Source organism: Polistes dominula, unplaced genomic scaffold (assembly GCF_049000335.1).
Source record: "Polistes dominula isolate Pdom_NZ unplaced genomic scaffold, Pdom_raw_medaka contig_77, whole genome shotgun sequence".
NCBI classification, from domain to species: domain Eukaryota; kingdom Metazoa; phylum Arthropoda; class Insecta; order Hymenoptera; family Vespidae; genus Polistes; species Polistes dominula.
In genome coordinates this window covers 10,137,579-10,161,493 of record NW_028301152.1, presented here as the reverse complement: position 1 = coordinate 10,161,493, position 23,915 = coordinate 10,137,579, and the positions used below count along the sequence as shown (strand labels likewise).

The following is a 23,915-nucleotide window of genomic DNA, read 5'->3' as shown; positions in this document are numbered from 1 at the left end:
ATCGCGGCCAACGGGTCACCGATCCCCACTTACGGACGACGCCTACTTACGCTCACCCTGGGTCTTCAGCGCGAGTTCCCTTGGGTATTCACCGTCGCCGACGTGCCCGTACCCATCCTAGGAGCAGACTTCCTCAACCACACGGGCCTCCTAGTGGATATTCGCAGGCAACGACTGGTCGACCCGGCCTCTTCCAAGGAATCGACGATGCACTACCGGAAGGCTTCCGTTCACGGGGTCGACGCCATCGCGGGACCCTCGGATCTCCACTATCGCACCGCCTACGACAAGCTGCTCGCTGAGTACGCAGACCTCGCCCAGCCCTCGGAGAGGGGCGCAGCGCTTCAGGGCTCCTCAGTGGTGCATCGCATCACAACCTCCGGAGCGCCTGTCTTCGAGCGACCGCGCCGCCTCTCCGGCGAGCGCTTAGCAGCGGCGAGAGCCACGTTCGACCGCCTCCTGCGTCAGGGGATCATCAGGCCTTCATCGAGTCCATGGGCCAGCCCTCTGCACCTGGTGGAAAAACCCACAGGCGGGTTCCGAGCTACGGGAGACTTCCGTCGTCTCAACGCCATCACGCTTCCGGATCGCTATCCCCTTCCTGTCATCGAGGACCTACTCGAGGATAGCGGTGGCTGCTCGGTCTTCTCGGTACTGGACCTCCAGGAGGCATACTTCCAGATTCCGATGGCGAAGGAAGACATCGAGAAAACAGCGGTCACGACGCCGTTCGGACTGTACGAGTTCCAGAGGATGCCGCTAGGTCTTCGAAACGCATCACAAACGTTCCAGCGGTTTATGGACTCCTTACTCCGGGACCTACCGTTCGTCCGAAGCTACATCGACGACCTCTTCATCCGGTCCTCCTCGCACGAAGAACACCTACGTCACCTACGGATGCTTTTCGACCGTCTACGGGAGGCCGGCCTATCCTACAAGGTGGACAAGGTCCAGCTTGGCCTGCCCAGCGTCACCATCCTGGGCTACCAGGTCTCTGCCAACGGCATTCGCCCTCCGGAGCGCAAGATCGACGCCATACGGAACTACCAGAAGCCAACCACACCAAAAGGACTGCGACGCTTCCTGGGCGTCATCAACTTCTTCAGGAGGAGCTTACCACACGCTGCTCACATCCAGGCGCCGCTCAACCAGCTTCTTCGGGGTCTTCCCAAGCGCAGCCGGCGTCCGCTTGTTTGGAACGACGCAGCAGATCGAGCCTTCGAGGACGCCCGACGCAGCCTTGCCGAAGCAGTGGAAACCGCTTTCCTGTCGCCTACTGCTCCTCTTCGACTGGCTACCGACGCATCCAGCACGGCCGTTGGCGCCGCGCTCCTACAATTAGTCAACGGAGACTGGCAGCCTGTCGGTTTCTTCTCGCAGACGCTCTCACCAACGCAGGCTCGCTACAGCACCTATGACAGGGAGCTCCTAGCCGTCTTCCTAGCAGTTCACCACTTCCGGCGTATCCTCGAGGGTCGTCCATTCACCGTACTGACGGACCATCGTCCGCTCACCTTCGCGGCCAACCAACCCTCGGACAAGGCCTCACCACGTCAACAACGTCAGCTGGACTTCCTGCTCCAGTTCGACATCGCGTTCCAGCACGTGGACGGCGCAGACAACGTCGTCGCCGATGCTCTCTCCCGGACAACGGAGGACGCTCCAGCTCCGGATGGGCCAACAAGCGCCACTACGTCATCGCCGACGCCGCCAACCTCAACCTGCGCCACCATCAGCCTACCTTCGGCACTTAGCCCAGAGGCCATCGCCGCAGCACAGGACAAGGACGACGAGCTCCCAGCGCTCGCAGCACGCACCTCACTCAACCTTCAGCGAATCAACATCGAAGGACTCGAGGTGACCTGCGACATACACGACGGGCGAGTACGGCCATACCTACCCCGCTCGCTCCGCACAGCCGCCCAGACTCCAGAGGATCTGAACCGTGCACCGGCTCTCACCACGACACAGCCTTCGGCACCGCCGCCGCCGTCGTCAGCTTCATCGTCCTCACCACTGCCAGCACCTAAAACTCGGCTAGTGACTCGGGACCCACCTCCGGCGTCCAGACCTCTCATCGTCTCGCCACCGCCCTCCGCCAAACCAAGCACCTTCATGCCTAACAGCGGAGCGCCCAGACAGAAGCATCGGCCCAACATCCTCCGCAGAAGTACCTTCCGCCTGCCTCCGGCAGCCGGTCCAGAGGGGGAGTGGCTGTGGCGTCTCGCACCAGCGCAGTGTCGACACCTCTCGGCCAACAGCGCGTAGCTGTAGCAGCGCGCGCAGGAAACGTGCTGACATCTCTTGGCCGACAGCACTAACCTACGCAAGCACCTCGTATCGCGGTTCCACAGGGGCATCCGATTGGGCCTGACCACGCCCTTTTGGCTGGCCAGAGCGGAAGAGTGACCACTGCGACCGTTGCTCTCCCCACTTCCGGATGCCTGGATCGCCGTAGCGGTACACACGCAGGAAGAAACACTTCACTTCTGCTTCGTCCATCGCACCGTCCGGTCGCATTCTTCTCATCGCGCTCTCGTGTACAAACTTATTCTCTGTACGTGACCACGTGGCACACCACGCCGACAAATAAAATATCGTCCTACGGGATCAAAGAAAAAAAACAGAAATTTCTTTCCTCCACACGGAGTTCATTGGCCCATTCCTTGCGTCAGTGCAAACGCACCCTAACGCGCCGAGTAACCTCAGGGAAGGAAATTCCTAAAAGCTCATCAGTCGACAGAACAAATCACAGCAAGGAATTCAGCTGAAAGAGTCAGGACATCAGACAGTGATCCCAGAGACTTTAGTTCGTCTGATCGACACAGGGGCGTAAAATTATCGTACGCTCCGGGAAAATCTGAAATCGGACAATTTCTCGGACGAAATTTTCAAAATGTGGAAAAAGTGTCCAAGTTAAACGATAAAAACGGTCGTCCGCTGGGAGATCGTGGTGATGGTGGTAAAGGTGGTGGTAAGGGTGGTGGGGGTGCACCTTTCCAAAAAAAAGGTCATCAAGTTTTCGAAATTCCGAATGGATCGTACACCACGAATTTTACAGGACCTCAAATTATCGTACGAATGGGATCGCTGGTTGCAGCATTCCATGCTGGTCTACTGCGACTCGGTAGTACTAGCGCCCCCTGGATGAAAGTTTGTAGGACGTCTCCACGTCGCTCCGTGTTTTACCAGTGGAAACTTGTGCAATATTGCTTTTTCTAATTATAAATTTGTGATTAGTGAAAAATGCAAAAAATTTGGAACAAACCTATATATAAATTTATATTGGTGAAGGCTGTATAAAAGAAACATTAAACGAAAACTTTCTTTCGTGTTTTTGGACTAGAAAGCAGCCATATTGGAAAAGTGTTCGGGCGGTAGTGCAAAGTTTTTTCCCGCGCGCGTGATGTGCCGCCTTGCGCCGCAGCGTTAAACTACTTTGACGAAGCCTTGGACGCACCAATCGCTGGGCGTCTTGTGCCATCAACTCCCATAGGACTTCAACTAACTGAAAAGGTAAGTCTTTATTATCAACGCAAAAACTTGTCTTTTCAGCACTTCTCAAAAAGATTCGAAGCACTTGAGACTGTAAATAGAAGTGAAACTAAGTTAAGACTCCTTGAAATTAAAAAATAAACAATAAGAATATGGCAACAGAACTGGAATGATAGCCAGAAAGGAAGGCTGACATTCCAGTTCTATGAAAATATAGAAAACGGGTTAAATGCAAAATGGATAAAACATAACCATTTCATAGTCCAACTCCTTACAGGACACGGAAATATTAAACAGAAACTCAAGAGTCTTAAATTAGCAGACACTGATATTTGCAGCTGTGGTGAAGTCGAATCAGTCCGACATATCATCTTTGACTGTATGCTCCTAAATGACTCAAGGCTTAGTCTAAAACAGGCTATATTAGATAAATACCATATTTGGCCATGTGATTACAAGTGCTTAGTAACCAAAGAAATTTTTGGCATTTTTAATGAATTTTCAGTTACAGTACTAAAGAACAAGGACCTATACATAAGAAGGTAGGCAATCTTAATCCCTGCAAAAGAAGCTGTAGACGTAACCGCAGGCACCATTTGGTGTACCGATACAGCTGGGTTATAAAATTACCCAAATACTAGCGATAATATCTGATGCTAGCCTGCATGAGATCGAGCAATTGCTGGTGACTCCGTCTCCTCGTGGCCCCCGCTGGACAACGTTCTGCTGGCAAATCTTAATGATTCGCCAGCAAAACGGCTAAGTGGGTCACTTCCCAACTTTGGGACGGTCTACCTCTCTGATGATCCAGAAATGGTGAAGAGGGGGTTTTTTCAAGCCCAATGATCATAACATCTACGGTCATTGTTCTCTTCGCAATGATTTTGCGCATTCAACATCACGTGTAATAGGCAATAGCCTGAGACACAGCTGGGCGAGCTCTTGCTCGACGTATGCTCAGAATTAACACTAGATGCGGCTCGGTAGTTTCGCTCCTACCCCGCCGTTTTATCTCGAAATCGCTCTCTTGCGACGAACTTCGTCTGATCGCTGCTAACGGCACCCCCATCCAAACTTTCGGTCGCCACCTGCTGACGCTCTCGCTTGGTCTTCCGCGAGAGTTCCAGTGGATGTTCGTGGTGGCTGACGTGCCAGAGCCCATTATCGGGGCAGATTTCCTCAATCATTCCGGCCTCTTGGTGGACATTCGTCACCAACGCCTCGTCGATCCTACATCGGCTCGGGAATCGGCCTTGCATTTACGGAAGGTTGCCCTCCACGGGGTAGCTTCTGTCGCAGCTTCGTCAGACTTACGCCATCGAGCCGCCTACGACTCGTTACTCGCCGAGTTCGCCGACCTCGCTCTGCCTTCTAAATCCGGGGCTGTGCTTCAGGGCTGCAGTGTGGTGCACCGCATTGTTACGGCTGGACCGCCCGTTTTCGAACGTCCGCGTCGCCTTGCCGGCGAACGCTTAACCGCGGCTAAGTCCACCTTCGACCGCCTGCTCCAGCAAGAAGTTATTCGGCCGTCTTCTAGCCCATGGGCCCACTTCACCTCGTGGCAAAAGCCACAGGCGGCTTCCGAGCGACAGGCGACTATCGTCGTCTAAACGCCATCATGCTACCTGATCGTTATCCTCTCCCCGTCATCGAAGACTTGCTCGAGGATGGCTACGGTAACTCGGTTTTCTCGGTCATTGACCTTCAGGAGGCCTATTTCCAAATTCCAATGGCTGAATCCGACGTCGAGAAAACGGCCGTGACTACGCCTTTCGGCTGTTTTGAGTTCCTTCGAATGCCGCTCGGCCTTCGCAACTCCTCCCAGACCTTTCAGCGGTTTATGGATTCGCTGCTTTGAGATCTTCCATTCGTCCGCTGTTATATCGACGACCTTTGCGTCCGGTCCTCCTCGCACGAGGAGCACTTACACCATCTTCGGGTCCTTTTCTCTCGTTTGCGGGAGGCCGGACTTTCCTTCAAGGTCAATAAATTGCAGCTCGGACTTCCCAGTGTTGTCTTCTTGGGATATCGGATCTCTTCGAGTGGCATTCGTCCTCCGGAGCGTAAGGTACTCGCAATTCGGAACTTCCAGAAACCCGCAACGCCAAGGAGCTTGCGGCGTTTTTTACGTATGCTGAATTTTTTCAGACGGAGCTTGCCGCATGCCGCTCATACCCAGGCACCGCTCAACCAGCTCCTTCGTGGTCTTCCCATCGGCCGCCGTCGACCGCTCATCTGGAACGATGCAGCTGACCACGCCTTCGAAGACGCTCGGCGCAGCCTCGCGATAGCAACGGAGACAGCCTTCTTTTCACCGTCCGCCCCGCTTCGTCTTGCTATCGAGGCCTCCAAATCGGCCGTCGGCGCTGCATTACTGCAGCTTGTCGATGAAGAATGGTGGCCCATCGGCTTCTTCTCGCAGACGCTGTCTTCAACGCAGGCTCGCTACAACACCTACGATCGGGAACTCCTGGCCGTCTTCCTGACGGTGCATCACTTTAGGCGAATCCTGGAGGGACGTCCGTTCACGGTGGTGACGGATCATCGGCCGCTCATCTATGCAGCTCACCAACCCTCGGATAAGGCCTCTCCTCGACAACAACGGCAGCTTGACTTTCTGCTTCTTCACGTTCCAGCACGTCAGCGGCTCAGACAACGTCGTTGCCGATGCCCTCTTCCGGACTATGGAGGACGCTCCCGTCCCGGACCGGCCTTCGGACGACTCCGCGTCGCTTTCAACGGCGGCTGCAGTCTGCGCCACGATCAGCTTTCCTTCGGCGCTTAGTCTCGAGGCCATCGCGAATGCACAAGCACGCGACGACGAGCTCCCCATCGCTCGCAGCACGCACCTCCCTCAATATACAACGCCTCATCCTTGGGGGAATCAAGGTGGCCTGCGATTCACACGGCGATCGAGTTCGGCCCTACTTGCCTCGCTCTCTTCGCAACACCGCCTTTGTGGCTATTCACGGTCTCGCCCACCCCGGTGTCCGTGCCACGGTACGTGACATCTCGCAACAGTTCGTCTGGCCTGGTCTTCGTAATTACGTCACCGTCTGGGCACACGATTGTTTTCCGTGTCAGCGCTCGAAAATCTCCAGGCATAATCGTGCCGAGCTCTCCCGCTTCCAAGCTACGGAGAGCCGCTTCGAGCATGTCCACGTCGACATCATCACGCTGCCCTAGGTAAAAAACTTCCGCTATTGCCTTACGATAATCGACCATTTCACCAGATGGCCAGTAGCTGTTCCGCTCGAAGACATTCGGGCAGAGACCGTCGCTAAGGTTTTTACGTCGGCTTGGATCGCGGACAAGGAATGTCCGCTCACAATCACTTCCGACCAGGGCACTAAGTTTGAGTCATCTCTCTTCGCCGCGATTGCTCAAGCCTCGGGAACTACGAGGATTAGAACAACGCCTCACGACTCTCAGGCTAACGGCATGGTCGAGAGATTCCATCGGACGCTATAGTCGGCGCTTATGTGCGCCCAGGCGCCTTGGCCTGAAGTACTTCCACTCGTGCTTCTCGACCATCGGAACGCCTACAAAGAGGACCTACAGGATTCGCCAGCGGAGATGGTTTTCGGCACGCCGCTCAGGATCACCGGCGGTTTCAGTTCAACAGTCGAAACTTTTGCTCCCTACGTGATGAGTTATCATTATCTTTTCGTTCTCAATTTTGTGTCTTTCATTCCGTGTGCTTTTCTCTCTATTCTTCGTCAAATACTGTTCTGTTGGATCACTAGTGACAAAAAAGAAGTTTTCCCTGGTCGTTGTCCGGCGTTGGTGATTAATCAATTCAGTGGTCAGTAATTAGCCACGCGGCGCAGCCTCTGGACTAATTTCCACACATTTATAATGTATAATATTATTTTAAATTTTAGATTTAAGACTATTAAATGGAATATAAATGAGTAATTATTATTCTTCGAGTGTTGAGGTTTCCTCAATACTATTGATGCAAACATAAATGTATATCTGTATATATTGTTTTCTTCTAATCGTGTGTATTTCAGTGAATTTCTAAACGGCTGGACCTATTGTAATGAAATTTGGGGGTGTCTAAGCAGTGAGGTCAGATCGCAGAACATTCCTACCCCTTCTCTCGATGAGCCCAGCACGCCTCGCACACAACAACACTTACGTTTCGGTGTGTTGAAAAACCGAAAGAAGCCGAGGGAAGTGAAAGTAGCTGCGCGACAAGGGAGAAATAATATGTCCACAATGCGCCCCGGAGAAATGCGTGGATACGAACATTGTTTTAAACATTGTTTTACACATTGTTTAAATGTGTTTGTTTCCATATATTACTTCGCGGCGCGTGTTGGCAGTATTATTTCTCCTCTGTCTCGCAGCTACTCCGGCTTTAATTTTCTCTTTTCGGTTTTATGACACACCAACACGTAAGTTTTGTTGTATGCGAGGCGTTCTGGGCTCGAGAGAAGGAGTAGAAATGTTCCGCGATCTGACCTCACTGATCCCAAGAACAGCGTGACGAACTTCTTCGACATAATAGCGCGAGAACAACAGCGGCACGAAAACAAAATATAACTAGAGCACGAAAACAAGAACGACAGTGTAAGCAGACCAGACGCTCATTAATACATGCATCGTTTGTTCGTCTTTAACCGACAAACACAACAGAAACTACTAAAGTTCCAAAATTAGAAAAGTTTCATTCAGAATATATTATACCTGAGGATTTTTCCGAATCTCCATCTATTTCGATGCCTAAAGGTAATTATGTTTAAATTGATATCTGCTATAATCTAAAAAAATATCTATTATTTTAGATTCATTACAAACAAGACTTGCCACGTTTCAGGCTGATTTAGCAGAACTGCGCTAACGATTGCGGCGACAGGAAATTGAAATTGCAAATTTAGAGAATGAAAAACTGAGACAAATATTTTAAGAAATATTAAATAATTTGTTAACTCATGAGATGCAGAAAGTGCAGGAGGTAATTAATAATTGTATTATTTATAATATTTATATTCTATATGATAGCTAATCGTTTGCTTAAGATAATCATTTATAATGTATAATATTATTTTAAATTTTAGATTTAAGACTATTAAATGGAATATAAATGAGTAATTATTATTCTTCGAGTGTTGAGGTGTCCTCAATAGTATTGAAGCAAACATAAATGTATATCTTTATATATATTTTTCTTCTAATCGTGTGTATTTCAGTGAATTTCTAAACGGCTGGACCTATTGTAATGAAATTTGGGGGTGTCTAAGCAGTGAGGTCAGATCGCAGAACATTCCTACCCCTTCTCTCGATGAGCCCAGCACGCCTCCGCACACAACAACACTTACGTTTCGGTGTGCTGAAAAACCGAAAGAAGCCGAGGGAAGTGAAAGTAGCTGCGCGACAAGGGAGAAATAATATGTCCACAATGCGCCCCGGAGAAATGCGTGGATACGAACATTGTTTTAAACATTGTTTTACACATTGTTCAAATGTGTTTGTTTCCATATATTAGTTCGCGGCGCGTGTTGGCGGTATTATTTCTCCTCTGTCTCGCAGCTACTCCGGCTTTAATTTTCTCTTTTCGGTTTTCTGACACACCAACACGTAAGTTTTGTTGTATGCGAGGCGTTCTGGGCTCGAGAGAAGGAGTAGAAATGTTCCGCGATCTGACCTCACTGATCCCAAGAACAGCGTGACGAACTTCTTCGACATAATAGCGCGAGAACAAGAGCGGCACGAAAACAAAATATAACTAGAGCACGAAAACAAGAACGACAGAGTAAGCAGACCAGACGCTCATTAACACCTGCATCATTTGTTCGTCTTTAACCGACAGACAAAACAGAAACGACTAAAGTTCCAAAATTAGAAAAGTTTCATTCAGAATATATTATATCTGAGGATTTTTCCGAATCTCCATCTATTTCGATGCCTAAAGGTAATTATGTTTAAATTATGTTATCTGCTATAATCTAAAAAAATATCTATTATTTTAGATTCATTACAAACAAGACTTGCCACGTCTCAGGCTGATTTAGCAGAACTGCGCTAACGATTGCAGCGGCAGAAAATTGAAATTGCAAATTTAGAGAATGAAAAACTGAGACAAATATTTTAAGAAATATTAAATAATTTGTTAACTCATGAGATGCAGAAAGTGCAGGAGGTAATTAATAATTGTATTATTTATAATATTTATATTCTATATGATAGCTAATCGTTTGCTTAAGATAATCATTTATAATGTATAATATTATTTTAAATTTTAGATTTAAGACTATTAAATGGAATATAAATGAGTAATTATTAATCTTCGAGTTTTGAGGTTTCCTCAATAGTATTGAAGCAAACATAAATGTATATCTTTATATATATTTTTCTTCTAATCGTGTGTATTTCAGTGAATTTCTAAACGGCTGGACCTATTGTAATGAAATTTGGGGGTGTCTAAGCAGTGAGGTCAGATCGCAGAACATTCCTACCCCTTCTCTCGATGAGCCCAGCACGCCTTGCACACAACAACACTTACGTTTCTGTGTGTTGAAAAACCGAAAGAAGCCGAGGGAAGTGAAAGTAGCTGCGCGACAAGGGAGAAATAATATGTCCACAATGCGCCCCGGAGAAATGCGTGGATACGAACATTGTTTTAAACATTGTTTTACACATTGTTTAAATGTGTTTGTTTCCATATATTACTTCGCGGCGCGTGTTGGCAGTATTATTTCTCCTCTGTCTCGCAGCTACTCCGGCTTTAATTTTCTCTTTTCGGTTTTATGACACACCAACACGTAAGTTTTGTTGTATGCGAGGCGTTCTGGGCTCGAGAGAAGGGTAGAAATGTTCCGCGATCTGACCTCACTGATCCCAAGAACAGCGTGACGAACTTCTTCGACATAATAGCGCGAGAACAACAGCGGCACGAAAACAAAATATAACTAGAGCACGAAAACAAGAACGACAGTGTAAGCAGACCAGACGCTCATTAATACATGCATCGTTTGTTCGTCTTTAACCGACAAACACAACAGAAACTACTAAAGTTCCAAAATTAGAAAAGTTTCATTCAGAATATATTATACCTGAGGATTTTTCCGAATCTCCATCTATTTCGATGCCTAAAGGTAATTATGTTTAAATTGATATCTGCTATAATCTAAAAAAATATCTATTATTTTAGATTCATTACAAACAAGACTTGCCACGTTTCAGGCTGATTTAGCAGAACTGCGCTAACGATTGCAGCGACAGGAAATTGAAATTGCAAATTTAGAGAATGAAAAACTGAGACAAATATTTTAAGAAATATTAAATAATTTGTTAACTCATGAGATGCAGAAAGTGCAGGAGGTAATTAATAATTGTATTATTTATAATATTTATATTCTATATGATAGCTAATCGTTTGCTTAAGATAATCATTTATAATGTATAATATTATTTTAAATTTTAGATTTAAGACTATTAAATGGAATATAAATGAGTAATTATTAATCTTCGAGTTTTGAGGTTTCCTCAATAGTATTGAAGCAAACATAAATGTATATCTTTATATATATTTTTCTTCTAATCGTGTGTATTTCAGTGAATTTCTAAACGGCTGGACCTATTGTAATGAAATTTGGGGGTGTCTAAGCAGTGAGGTCAGATCGCAGAACATTCCTACCCCTTCTCTCGATGAGCCCAGCACGCCTCGCACACAACAACACTTACGTTTCTGTGTGTTGAAAAACCGAAAGAAGCCGAGGGAAGTGAAAGTAGCTGCGCGACAAGGGAGAAATAATATGTCCACAATGCGCCCCGGAGAAATGCGTGGATACGAACATTGTTTTAAACATTGTTTTACACATTGTTTAAATGTGTTTGTTTCCATATATTACTTCGCGGCGCGTGTTGGCAGTATTATTTCTCCTCTGTCTCGCAGCTACTCCGGCTTTAATTTTCTCTTTTCGGTTTTATGACACACCAACACGTAAGTTTTGTTGTATGCGAGGCGTTCTGGGCTCGAGAGAAGGAGTAGAAATGTTCCGCGATCTGACCTCACTGATCCCAAGAACAGCGTGACGAACTTCTTCGACATAATAGCGCGAGAACAAGAGCGGCACGAAAACAAAATATAACTAGAGCACGAAAACAAGAACGACAGTGTAAGCAGACCAGACGCTCATTAATACATGCATCATTTGTTCGTCTTTAACCGACAAACACAACAGAAACTACTAAAGTTCCAAAATTAGAAAAGTTTCATTCAGAATATATTATACCTGAGGATTTTTCCGAATCTCCATCTACTTCGATGCCTAAAGGTAATTATGTTTAAATTGTTATCTGCTATACTCTAAAAAATTATCTATTATTTTAGATTCATTACAAACAAGACTTGCCAAGTCTCAGGCTGATTTAGCAGAACTGCGCTAACGATTGCAGCGGCAGGAATTTGAAATTGCAAATTTAGAGAATGAAAAACATGAGATAAATATTTTAAGAAATATTAAATAATTTGTTAACTCATGAGATGCAGAAAGTGCAGGAGGTAATTAATAATTGTATTATTTATAATATTTATATTCTACATGATAGCTAATCGTTTGCTTAAGATAATCATTTATAATGTATAATATTATTTTAAATTTTAGATTTAAGACTATTAAATGGAATATAAATGAGTAATTATTATTCTTCGAGTGTTGAGGTTTCCTCAATACTATTGATGCAAACATAAATGTATATCTGTATATATTGTTTTCTTCTAATCGTGTGTATTTCAGTGAATTCCTAAACGGCTGGACCTATTGTAATGAAATTTGGGGGTGTCTAAGCAGTGAGGTCAGATCGCAGAACATTCCTACCCCTTCTCTCGATGAGCCCAGCACGCCTCGCACACAACACTTACGTTTCGGTGTGCTGAAAAACCGAAAGAAGCCGAGGGAAGTGAAAGTAGCTGCGCGACAAGGGAGAAATAATATGTCCACAATGCGCCCCGGAGAAATGCGTGGATACGAACATTGTTTTAAACATTGTTTTACACATTGTTCAAATGTGTTTGTTTCCATATATTAGTTCGCGGCGCGTGTTGGCGGTATTATTTCTCCTCTGTCTCGCAGCTACTCCGGCTTTAATTTTCTCTTTTCGGTTTTATGACACACCAACACGTAAGTTTTGTTGTATGCGAGGCGTTCTGGGCTCGAGAGAAGGAGTAGAAATGTTCCGCGATCTGACCTCACTGATCCCAAGAACAGCGTGACGAACTTCTTCGACATAATAGCGCGAGAACAAGAGCGGCACGAAAACAAAATATAACTAGAGCACGAAAACAAGAACGACAGAGTAAGCAGACCAGACGCTCCTTAACACCTGCATCATTTGTTCGTCTTTAACCGACAGACACAACAGAAACTACTAAAGTTCCAAAATTAGAAAAGTTTCATTCAGAATATATTATACCTGAGGATTTTTCCGAATCTCCATCTACTTCGATGCCTAAAGGTAATTATGTTTAAATTGTTATCTGCTATACTCTAAAAAAATATCTATTATTTTAGATTCATTACAAACAAGACTTGCCACGTCTCAGGCTGATTTAGCAGAACTGCGCTAACGATTGCAGCGGCAGGAATTTGAAATTGCAAATTTAGAGAATGAAAAACATGAGATAAATATTTTAAGAAATATTAAATAATTTGTTAACTCATGAGATGCAGAAAGTGCAGGAGGTAATTAATAATTGTATTATTTATAATATTTATATTCTACATGATAGCTAATCGTTTGCTTAAGATAATCATTTATAATGTATAATATTATTTTAAATTTTAGATTTAAGACTATTAAATGGAATATAAATGAGTAATTATTATTCTTCGAGTGTTGAGGTTTCCTATATACTATTGATGCAAACATAAATGTATATCTGTATATATTGTTTTCTTCTAATCGTGTGTATTTCAGTGAATTCCTAAACGGCTGGACCTATTGTAATGAAATTTGGGGGTGTCTAAGCAGTGAGGTCAGATCGCAGAACATTCCTACCCCTTCTCTCGATGAGCCCAGCACGCCTCGCACACAACAACACTTACGTTTCGGTGTGCTGAAAAACCGAAAGAAGCCGAGGGAAGTGAAAGTAGCTGCGCGACAAGGGAGAAATAATATGTCCACAATGCGCCCCGGAGAAATGCGTGGATACGAACATTGTTTTAAACATTGTTTTACACATTGTTCAAATGTGTTTGTTTCCATATATTAGTTCGCGGCGCGTGTTGGCGGTATTATTTCTCCTCTGTCTCGCAGCTACTCCGGCTTTAATTTTCTCTTTTCGGTTTTATGACACACCAACACGTAAGTTTTGTTGTATGCGAGGCGTTCTGGGCTCGAGAGAAGGAGTAGAAATGTTCCGCGATCTGACCTCACTGATCCCAAGAACAGCGTGACGAACTTCTTCGACATAATAGCGCGAGAACAAGAGCGGCACGAAAACAAAATATAACTAGAGCACGAAAACAAGAACGACAGAGTAAGCAGACCAGACGCTCATTAACACCTGCATCATTTGTTCGTCTTTAACCGACAGACACAACAGAAACGACTAAAGTTCCAAAATTAGAAAAGTTTCATTCAGAATATATTATATCTGAGGATTTTTCCGAATCTCCATCTACTTCGATGCCTAAAGGTAATTATGTTTAAATTGTTATCTGCTATACTCTAAAAAAATATCTATTATTTTAGATTCATTACAAACAAGACTTGCCACGTCTCAGGCTGATTTAGCAGAACTGCGCTAACGATTGCAGCGGCAGGAATTTGAAATTGCAAATTTAGAGAATGAAAAACATGAGATAAATATTTTAAGAAATATTAAATAATTTGTTAACTCATGAGATGCAGAAAGTGCAGGAGGTAATTAATAATTGTATTATTTATAATATTTATATTCTACATGATAGCTAATCGTTTGCTTAAGATAATCATTTATAATGTATAATATTATTTTAAATTTTAGATTTAAGACTATTAAATGGAATATAAATGAGTAATTATTATTCTTCGAGTGTTGAGGTTTCCTCAATACTATTGATGCAAACATAAATGTATATCTGTATATATTGTTTTCTTCTAATCGTGTGTATTTCAGTGAATTCCTAAACGGCTGGACCTATTGTAATGAAATTTGGGGGTGTCTAAGCAGTGAGGTCAGATCGCAGAACATTCCTACCCCTTCTCTCGATGATCCCAGCACGCCTCGCACACAACAACACTTACGTTTCGGTGTGCTGAAAAACCGAAAGTAGCCGAGGGAAGTGAAAGTAGCTGCGCGACAAGGGAGAAATAATCTGTCCACCATGCGCCCCGGAGAAATGCGTGGATACGAACATTGTTTTAAACATTGTTTTACACATTGTTCAAATGTGTTTGTTTCCATATATTAGTTCGCGGCGCGTGTTGGCGGTATTATTTCTCCTCTGTCTCGCAGCTACTCCGGCTTTAATTTTCTCTTTTCGGTTTTATGACACACCAACACGTAAGTTTTGTTGTATGCGAGACGTTCTGGGCTCGAGAGAAGGAGTAGAAATGTTCCGCGATCTGACCTCACTGATCCCAAGAACAGCGTGACGAACTTCTTCGACATAATAGCGCGAGAACAACAGCGGCACGAAAACAAAATATAACTAGAGCACGAAAACAAGAACGACAGAGTAAGCAGACCAGACGCTCATTAACACCCGCATCATTTGTTCGTCTTTAACCGACAGACACAACAGAAACTACTAAAGTTCCAAAATTAGAAAAGTTTCATTCAGAATATATTATACCTGAGGATTTTTCCGAATCTCCATCTATTTCGATGCCTAAAGGTAATTATGTTTAAATTGTTATCTGCTATAATCTAAAAAAATATCTATTATTTTAGATTCATTACAAACAAGACTTGCCACGTTTCAGGCTGATTTAGCAGAACTGCGCTAACGATTGCAGCGACAGGAAATTGAAATTGCAAATTTAGAGAATGAAAAACTGAGACAAATATTTTAAGAAATATTAAATAATTTGTTAACTCATGAGATGCAGAAAGTGCAGGAGGTAATTAATAATTGTATTATTTATAATATTTATATTCTATATGATAGCTAATCGTTTGCTTAAGATAATCATTTATAATGTATAATATTATTTTAAATTTTAGATTTAAGACTATTAAATGGAATATAAATGAGTAATTATTATTCTTCGAGTGTTGAGGTGTCCTCAATAGTATTGAAGCAAACATAAATGTATATCTTTATATATATTTTTCTTCTAATCGTGTGTATTTCAGTGAATTTCTAAACGGCTGGACCTATTGTAATGAAATTTGGGGGTGTCTAAGCAGTGAGGTCAGATCGCAGAACATTCCTACCCCTTCTCTCGATGAGCCCAGCACGCCTCGCACACAACAACACTTACGTTTCGGTGTGCTGAAAAACCGAAAGAAGCCGAGGGAAGTGAAAGTAGCTGCGCGACAAGGGAGAAATAATATGTCCACAATGCGCCCCGGAGAAATGCGTGGATACGAACATTGTTTTAAACATTGTTTTACACATTGTTCAAATGTGTTTGTTTCCATATATTACTTCGCGGCGCGTGTTGGCAGTATTATTTCTCCTCTGTCTCGCAGCTACTCCGGCTTTAATTTTCTCTTTTCGGTTTTATGACACACCAACACGTAAGTTTTGTTGTATGCGAGGCGTTCTGGGCTCGAGAGAAGGAGTAGAAATGTTCCGCGATCTGACCTCACTGATCCCAAGAACAGCGTGACGAACTTCTTCGACATAATAGCGCGAGAACAAGAGCGGCACGAAAACAAAATATAACTAGAGCACGAAAACAAGAACGACAGAGTAAGCAGACCAGACGCTCCTTAACACCTGCATCATTTGTTCGTCTTTAACCGACAGACACAACAGAAACTACTAAAGTTCCAAAATTAGAAAAGTTTCATTCAGAATATATTATACCTGAGGATTTTTCCGAATCTCCATCTACTTCGATGCCTAAAGGTAATTATGTTTAAATTGTTATCTGCTATACTCTAAAAAAATATCTATTATTTTAGATTCATTACAAACAAGACTTGCCACGTCTCAGGCTGATTTAGCAGAACTGCGCTAACGATTGCAGCGACAGGAAATTGAAATTGCAAATTTAGAGAATGAAAAACTGAGACAAATATTTTAAGAAATATTAAATAATTTGTTAACTCACGAGATGCAGAAAGTGCAGGAGGTAATTAATAATTGTATTATTTATAATATTTATATTCTACATGATAGCTAATCGTTTGCTTAAGATAATCATTTATAATGTATAATATTATTTTAAATTTTAGATTTAAGACTATTAAATGGAATATAAATGAGTAATTATTATTCTTCGAGTGTTGAGGTTTCCTCAATACTATTGATGCAAACATAAATGTATATCTGTATATATTGTTTTCTTCTAATCGTGTGTATTTCAGTGAATTCCTAAACGGCTGGACCTATAGTAATGAAATTTGGGGGTGTCTAAGCAGTGAGGTCAGATCGCAGAACATTCCTACCCCTTCTCTCGATGAGCCCAGCACGCCTCGCACACAACAACACTTACGTTTCTGTGTGCTGAAAAACCGAAAGAAGCCGAGGGAAGTGAAAGTAGCTGCGCGACAAGGGAGAAATAATATGTCCACAATGCGCCCCGGAGAAATGCGTGGATACCAACATTGTTTTAAACATTGTTTTACACATTGTTTAAATGTGTTTGTTTCCATATATTACTTCGCGGCGCGTGTTGGCAGTATTATTTCTCCTCTGTCTCGCAGCTACTCCGGCTTTAATTTTCTCTTTTCGGTTTTATGACACACCAACACGTAAGTTTTGTTGTATGCGAGGCGTTCTGGGCTCGAGAGAAGGAGTAGAAATGTTCCGCGATCTGACCTCACTGATCCCAAGAACAGCGTGACGAACTTCTTCGACATAATAGCGCGAGAACAACAGCGGCACGAAAACAAAATATAACTAGAGCACGAAAACAAGAACGACAGAGTAAGCAGACCAGACGCTCATTAACACCCGCATCATTTGTTCGTCTTTAACCGACAGACACAACAGAAACTACTAAAGTTCCAAAATTAGAAAAGTTTCATTCAGAATATATTATACCTGAGGATTTTTCCGAATCTCCATCTATTTCGATGCCTAAAGGTAATTATGTTTTAATTGTTATCTGCTATAATCTAAAAAAATATCTATTATTTTAGATTCATTACAAACAAGACTTGCCACGTTTCAGGCTGATTTAGCAGAACTGCGCTAACGATTGCAGCGACAGGAAATTGAAATTGCAAATTTAGAGAATGAAAAACTGAGACAAATATTTTAAGAAATATTAAATAATTTGTTAACTCACGAGATGCAGAAAGTGCAGGAGGTAATTAATAATTGTATTATTTATAATATTTATATTCTACATGATAGCTAATCGTTTGCTTAAGATAATCATTTATAATGTATAATATTATTTTAAATTTTAGATTTAAGACTATTAAATGGAATATAAATGAGTAATTATTATTCTTCGAGTGTTGAGGTTTCCTCAATACTATTGATGCAAACATAAATGTATATCTGTATATATTGTTTTCTTCTAATCGTGTGTATTTCAGTGAATTCCTAAACGGCTGGACCTATAGTAATGAAATTTGGGGGTGTCTAAGCAGTGAGGTCAGATCGCAGAACATTCCTACCCCTTCTCTCGATGAGCCCAGCACGCCTCGCACACAACAACACTTACGTTTCTGTGTGCTGAAAAACCGAAAGAAGCCGAGGGAAGTGAAAGTAGCTGCGCGACAAGGGAGAAATAATATGTCCACAATGCGCCCCGGAGAAATGCGTGGATACCAACATTGTTTTAAACATTGTTTTACACATTGTTTAAATGTGTTTGTTTCCATATATTACTTCGCGGCGCGTGTTGGCAGTATTATTTCTCCTCTGTCTCGCAGCTACTCCGGCTTTAATTTTCTCTTTTCGGTTTTATGACACACCAACACGTAAGTTTTGTTGTATGCGAGGCGTTCTGGGCTCGAGAGAAGGAGTAGAAATGTTCCGCGATCTGACCTCACTGATCCCAAGAACAGCGTGACGAACTTCTTCGACATAATAGCGCGAGAACAAGAGCGGCACGAAAACAAAATATAACTAGAGCACGAAAACAAGAACGACAGAGTAAGCAGACCAGACGCTCCTTAACACCTGCATCATTTGTTCGTCTTTAACCGACAGACACAGCAGAAACTACTAAAGTTCCAAAATTAGAAAAGTTTCATTCAGAATATATTAAACCTGAGGATTTTTCCGAATCTCCATCTACTTCGATGCCTAAAGGTAATTATGTTTAAATTGTTATCTGCTATAATCTAAAAAAATATCTATTATTTTAGATTCATTACAAACAAGACTTGCCACGTCTCAGGCTGATTTAGCAGAACTGCGCTAACGATTGCAGCGGCAGGAATTTGAAATTGCAAATTTAGAGAATGAAAAACATGAGATAAATATTTTAAGAAATATTAAATAAATTGTTAACTCATGAGATGCAGAAAGTGCAGGAGGTAATTAATAATTGTATTATTTATAATATTTATATTCTACATGATAGCTAATCGTTTGCTTAAGATAATCATTTATAATGTATAATATTATTTTAAATTTTAGATTTAAGACTATTAAATGGAATATAAATGAGTAATTATTATTCTTCGAGTTTTGAGGTTTCCTCAATAGTATTGAAGCAAACATAAATGTATATCTTTATATATATTTTTCTTCTAATCGTGTGTATTTCAGTGAATTTCTAAACGGCTGGACCTATTGTAATGAAATTTGGGGGTGTCTAAGCAGTGAGGTCAGATCGCAGAACATTCCTACCCCTTCTCTCGATGAGCCCAGCACGCCTCGCACACAACAACACTTACGTTTCTGTGTGCTGAAAAACCGAAAGAAGCCGAGGGAAGTGAAAGTAGCTGCGCGACAAGGGAGAAATAATATGTCCACAATGCGCCCCGGAGAAATGCGTGGATACGAACATTGTTTTAAACATTGTTTTACACATTGTTTAAATGTGTTTGTTTCCATATATTACTTCGCGGCGCGTGTTGGCAGTATTATTTCTCCTCTGTCTCGCAGCTACTCCGGCTTTAATTTTCTCTTTTCGGTTTTATGACACACCAACACGTAAGTTTTGTTGTATGCGAGGCGTTCTGGGCTCGAGAGAAGGAGTAGAAATATTCCGCGATCTGACCTCACTGATCCCAAGAACAGCGTGACGAACTTCGTCGACATAATAGCGCGAGAACAAGAGCGGCACGAAAACAAAATATAACTAGAGCACGAAAACAAGAACGACAGAGTAAGCAGACCAGACGCTCCTTAACACCTGCATCATTTGTTCGTCTTTAACCGACAGACACAACAGAAACTACTAAAGTTCCAAAATTAGAAAAGTTTCATTCAGAATATATTATACCTGAGGATTTTTCCGAATCTCCATCTACTTCGATGCCTAAAGGTAATTATGTTTAAATTGTTATCTGCTATACTCTAAAAAAATATCTATTATTTTAGATTCATTACAAACAAGACTTGCCACGTCTCAGGCTGATTTAGCAGAACTGCGCTAACGATTGCAGCGGCAGGAATTTGAAATTGCAAATTTAGAGAATGAAAAACATGAGATAAATATTTTAAGAAATATTAAATAATTTGTTAACTCATGAGATGCAGAAAGTGCAGGAGGTAATTAATAATTGTATTATTTATAATATTTATATTCTACATGATAGCTAATCGTTTGCTTAAGATAATCATTTATAATGTATAATATTATTTTAAATTTTAGATTTAAGACTATTAAATGGAATATAAATGAGTAATTATTATTCTTCGAGTGTTGAGGTTTCCTCAATACTATTGATGCAAACATAAATGTATATCTGTATATATTGTTTTCTTCTAATCGTGTGTATTTCAGTGAATTCCTAAACGGCTGGACCTATTGTAATGAAATTTGGGGGTGTCTAAGCAGTGAGGTCAGATCGCAGAACATTCCTACCCCTTCTCTCGATGAGCCCAGCACGCCTCGCACACAACAACACTTACGTTTCTGTGTGCTGAAAAACCGAAAGAAGCCGAGGGAAGTGAAAGTAGCTGCGCGACAAGGGAGAAATAATATGTCCACAATGCGCCCCGGAGAAATGCGTGGATACAAACATTGTTTTAAACATTGTTTTACACATTGTTTAAATGTGTTTGTTTCCATATATTACTTCGCGGCGCGTGTTGGCAGTATTATTTCTCCTCTGTCTCGCAGCTACTCCGGCTTTAATTTTCTCTTTTCGGTTTTATGACACACCAACACGTAAGTTTTGTTGTATGCGAGGCGTTCTGGGCTCGAGAGAAGGAGTAGAAATGTTCCGCGATCTGACCTCACTGATCCCAAGAACAGCGTGACGAACTTCTTCGACATAATAGCGCGAGAACAAGAGCGGCACGAAAACAAAATATAACTAGAGCACGAAAACAAGAATGACAGTGTAAGCAGACCAGACGCTCTTTAATACATGCATCGTTTGTTCGTCTTTAACCGACAGACACAACAGAAACTACTAAAGTTCCAAAATTAGAAAAGTTTCATTCAGAATATATTAAACCTGAGGATTTTTCCGAATCTCCATCTATTTCGATGCCTAAAGGTAATTATGTTTAAATTATGTTATCTGCTATAATCTAAAAAAATATCTATTATTTTAGATTCATTACAAACAAGACTTGCCACGTCTCAGGCTGATTTAGCAGAACTGCGCTAACGATTGCAGCGGCAGGAAATTGAAATTGCAAATTTAGAGAATGAAAAACTGGGACAAATATTTTAAGAAATATTAAATAATTTGTTAACTCATGAGATGCAGAAAGTGCAGGAGGTAATCAATAATTGTATTATTTATAATATTTATATTCTATATGATAGCTAATCTTTTGCTTAAGATAATCATTTATAATGTATATTATTATTTTAAATTTTAGATTTAAGACTATTAAATGGAATATAAATTAGTAATTATTATTCTTCGAGTGTTGAGGTTTCCTCAATAGTATTGAAGCAAACATAAATGTATATCTTTATATATATTTTTCTTCTAATCGTGTGTATTTCAGTGAATTCCTAAACGGCTGGACCTATTGTAATGAAATTTGGGGGTGTCTAAGCAGTGAGGTCAGATCGCAGAACATTCCTACCCCTTCTCTCGAGGAGCACATGACGCTTTGCACATAATCATTTAAATATTAAACAAAGGAATCCAACTGCAGGTACAACTTATAGATTATTTTATAATTTTCTTTTTTTGGAACCAATAATTTCTGTTTATCTTAAAAATATTTTTAGTTTCAGGTGAAGAACTTAAGAAGAATGTTAGGGCGATGAACTTCTTCGCATACCGGTTGATGATTCGTGCTAATGATGATAATAACATTCTCCGATGCAGACAGTTATTTCATTAGTACATTGTTGATATGTATGTGAAAATCGAAAGTTAGAGATTACGATATATAAAATTGAATCAAGAAAAACTTCGTTTGAGGAATACATTTTTTTTTGTACATGTAATGACGCTAGATATTGTAATAACTTTTTAATAAAAATTTTCATCAAAACGGTCTATTTTTTACAGCTTATTTTGGTTATTTAAAAAAGTTTGAAATTTTATCATTAAAAACTTGTCTAACGGACCGATTGTCAGTGATCCCAGAGACTTTAGTTCGTCTGATCGATACAGGGGCGTAAAATTATCGTACGCTCCGGAAAAAATTTGAATTACAACAATTTGTCGGTTCGATAAGTCCACCGGAAGACCACCAAATCATAAAAAAAACCCTACGGCAGGGTTGCGTCAGGGTTGCGTCCGGGGAAGGTCCACACTCCCTGAAATAATCAGGGCCTCCCTGGATAATTCGGGAGGGTGGTCCGCCTTCCAATCCTTCGCAGAACGCGTCATAAAGACGAAGGAGGAGGAAGAGAGAAGGAGAGAAAGACGCAGAGTGCCTGGGAGGCTGCGCGAGGAACCGCAAAGGAGTATGACTCTAATGCGGCCACCGCGGGCGAGGCTTCGGTCAGCCCCAGCAGCGTCTGGCCCATCCTAGTGCGCTGCTGTAATTATATAAAGAATGAGCACAATATGTGCATGACGTCAGGACTGGAGTTGTTACTGCGCCATTAAGCGGGTAACAAAGCCGGTCATCCTGGCAGAAAAGTCACTACTCTGGGGTTAATCTCCATTGAGGGGTGATAAATATCAAGGTACACTGGCATACTAGCGCCATATCCGCGCTAGTATCAATGGACGAGATCGGGGAAATACCGCCCCAGATCGCTCGGGGTGGACACAGGGCGACGAAAATCCACTTGTGTGGAGATGCTGCCCGTCCACACCCATCTGGTGAAAGGAAACAGGAGGTTTTTTAGTCGGTAGGCGATGTAGTAGTACATCGAATCCGACACTCCCTGAGTACCGGGCTCAGGGAGTCTTTGGAAGATTTTTCCTCCTGTCGAAAAAAAAAAAAAAGGGGTTGCGTCCGGTAAGCCCTTGGGTCAGCCCGGATTGTACAGGCCGATGTGCCTAGTAAAAAACGAGGTCGCGAAGCTGTTCGAGAGGGGGTTAGTGAACCTATTGAACAGATTCCTGGAACAGAGCGGGGCATTGTCCCCGGCACAGTACTTGTTCAGGATTGGCCGATCGACCGTCGACGCGATCTTGTCAGTCAGGGACTACGTGAACACGAATGTGCGGGACCAGAATGTGGTGATCCTTGTCAGCTTGGATATTACCAACGCTTTCAATTCACTACCATGGCCGGTCATTGTGGGGGCTCTGCAAAACAAAGGCCTTCCGCCACATATGTTGGGCGTACTGTACGACTACTTCCGAGACCGCATGCTGGTGTATAGCATCAAGGGCGGGAGGCTCGCGAGTAGGGTCGTGCGCTGTGGAGTGCCACAGGGATCTGTCCTTGGCCCCACGTTGTGGAATGTGGCCTACGGCAGTATTCTTCGTGTCCCACTTACTGGTGGTTCCCGTGTGGTCTGCTATGCAGACGACACGGCCCTCTTGTCAACGGGGCGGGACCTGTCGATGGCTATTAAGAATGCAGAACATGACCTCAGGGTCATTGTGGATGCGATTGAGGGTCTAGGCCTTAAAGTGGCGCCGCATAAAACGGAGGCAATGGCCTTCCCTGCCTCCGCCCTCTGCGGACGCAGGGGTGCTGCCCCCCCTAAGATCAGGCTTGGGGGGTCCTCTATTCTTGTGGGATCCAGGGTAAGGTACCTGGGGGTTGTGCTGGACTCGGGCCTGACGTTCAGGCCCCACTTTG

At 42.8% G+C, this 23,915-nt stretch overlaps 3 long non-coding RNA genes across 3 annotated transcripts; all 3 read left to right on the top strand.

Annotated features, from left to right (window-relative positions):
• Nucleotides 1–10,293: 10,293 nt before the first annotated feature.
• LOC149030747 (uncharacterized) lies at nt 10,294–12,321 on the top strand. The gene is made up of 3 exons (XR_016178492.1): nt 10,294–10,598; nt 10,655–10,824; nt 12,243–12,321. It is a non-coding gene; the product is annotated as an uncharacterized LOC149030747 (long non-coding RNA).
• Nucleotides 12,322–12,502: 181 nt separating this feature from the next.
• Nucleotides 12,503–14,672, top strand: LOC149030746 (uncharacterized). Its single transcript, XR_016178464.1, has 4 exons — nt 12,503–12,960; nt 13,017–13,187; nt 13,423–14,143; nt 14,200–14,672. It is a non-coding gene; the product is annotated as an uncharacterized LOC149030746 (long non-coding RNA).
• Nucleotides 14,673–15,021: 349 nt separating this feature from the next.
• Nucleotides 15,022–22,199, top strand: LOC149030745 (uncharacterized). The gene is made up of 13 exons (XR_016178457.1): nt 15,022–15,326; nt 15,383–15,552; nt 15,788–16,508; nt 16,565–16,734; nt 16,970–17,690; nt 17,747–17,916; nt 18,152–18,872; nt 18,929–20,055; nt 20,112–20,282; nt 20,518–21,238; nt 21,297–21,466; nt 21,702–21,854; nt 21,931–22,199. It is a non-coding gene; the product is annotated as an uncharacterized LOC149030745 (long non-coding RNA).
• The last annotated feature ends 1,716 nt before the right edge of the window (nt 22,200–23,915 follow it).